This window comes from Arachis hypogaea, chromosome 15, assembly GCF_003086295.3.
Source record: "Arachis hypogaea cultivar Tifrunner chromosome 15, arahy.Tifrunner.gnm2.J5K5, whole genome shotgun sequence".
NCBI classification, from domain to species: domain Eukaryota; kingdom Viridiplantae; phylum Streptophyta; class Magnoliopsida; order Fabales; family Fabaceae; genus Arachis; species Arachis hypogaea.
Genome location: NC_092050.1, coordinates 102,790,175 through 102,791,814, shown reverse-complemented (window position 1 = coordinate 102,791,814; position 1,640 = coordinate 102,790,175). Strand labels below are relative to the sequence as shown.

Below are 1,640 nucleotides of genomic sequence, written 5' to 3'. Positions count from 1 at the left end.
TTGAGGTAGAGTTTGCTGAACCAAGGCATTTAGTTCCTTGATGAGCAATGGAGGTTCATCCTCCCAAGTCTCATTACCAAATAATTTGGCATTCAGCTTCATGATTGCTCCTAAATATTGAGCAACTTGCTCTTCAGCAATGTCTTCATCTTCTTTAGAAGATGAATAGTCATCAGAGCTCATGAATGGTAAAAGGAGGTTCAATGGAATCTCTATGGTCTCTAGATGAGCCTCAGATTCCTTTGGTTCCTCAAAGGGAAACTCCTTATTGGTCAGTGAACGTCCCAGGAGGTCTTCCTCACTAGGATTCACGTCCTCCTCCTCCTCTTTGGGTTCGACCACACCAAGTAAGGTAATGGCCTTGCACTCTCTTTTTGGATTCTCTTCTGTATTGCTTGGGAGAGTACTAGGAGGGGTTTTAGTGACTCTTTTACTCAGCTAGCCCACTTGTGCCTCTAAATTTCTAATGGAGGACCTTGTTTCATTCATGAAACTTAGAGTGGCCTTAGATAGATCAGAGACTATATTTGCTAAGCTAGATGAATTCTGCTCAAAATTCTCTGTCTGTTGCTGAATGGATGATGGAAAAGGCTTGCTATTGCTAAACCTGTTTCTTCTACCATTGTTAAAGCCTTGTTGAGGCTTTTGTTGATCCTTCCATGAGAAATTTGGATGATTTTTCCATGAGGAATTATAGGTGTTACCATAGGCTTCACCCATGTAATTCACCTCTGCTATTGCAGGGTTCTCAGGATCATAAGCTTCTTCTTCAGAAGATGCTTCTTTAGTACTGTTGGATGCAGCTTGCAATCCATTCAGACTTTGAGAAATCATATTGACTTGCTTAGTCAATATTTTGTTCTGAGCCAATATGGCATTCAGAGTATCAATTTCAAGAACTCCCTTCCTCTGAGGCGTCCCATTACTCACAGGATTCCTTTCAGAAATGTACATGAACTGGTTATTTGTAACCATGTCAATGAGTTCCTGAGCTTCTGCAGGTGTTTTCTTTAGGTGAATGGATCCACCTACAGAATGGTCCAATGACATCTTTGATAATTCTAACAGACCATCATAGAATATATCCAGGATGGTCCATTCTAAAAGCATGTCAGAAGGACACTTTTTGGTCAGTTGCTTGTACCTCTCCCAAGCTTCATAGAGGGATTCACCTTCTTTCTGTTTGAAGGTTTGAACATCCACTCTAAGCTTACTAAGCTTTTGAGGAGGAAAGAACTTGGCTAAGAAAGTCGTGACCAGCTTATCCCAAGAGTTCAGACTATCTTTAGGTTGAGAGTCCAACTATATTCTAGCTCTATCTCTTACAGCAAACAGGAAAAGCATAAGCCTGTAGATCTCGGGATCAACCCCATTGGTCTTAACAGTATCACAGATTTGCAAGAATTCAGTTAAAAACTGAAAAGGATCTTCTGATGGAAGTCCATGAAACTTGCAATTCTGTTGCATCAGAGAAACTAATTGAGGCTTTAGCTCAAAATTGTTTGCTCCAATGGCAGGGATTGAGATGCTTCTTCCATGTAAGTTGGAATTTGGTGCAGTAAAGTCACCAAGCATCTTCCTTGCACATCCACCATTGTTATTGGTTTCGGCCATCTCTATTTCTTTTTCGAAAATTTCTG

At 40.6% G+C, this 1,640-nt stretch overlaps 1 non-coding gene across 1 annotated transcript; it reads left to right on the top strand.

Moving 5' to 3' along the window:
* The first annotated feature begins 1,104 nt into the window (after positions 1–1,104).
* Positions 1,105–1,212, top strand: LOC112752185 (small nucleolar RNA R71). Its single transcript, XR_003176631.1, has one exon. It is a non-coding gene; the product is annotated as a small nucleolar RNA R71 (small nucleolar RNA).
* The last annotated feature ends 428 nt before the right edge of the window (positions 1,213–1,640 follow it).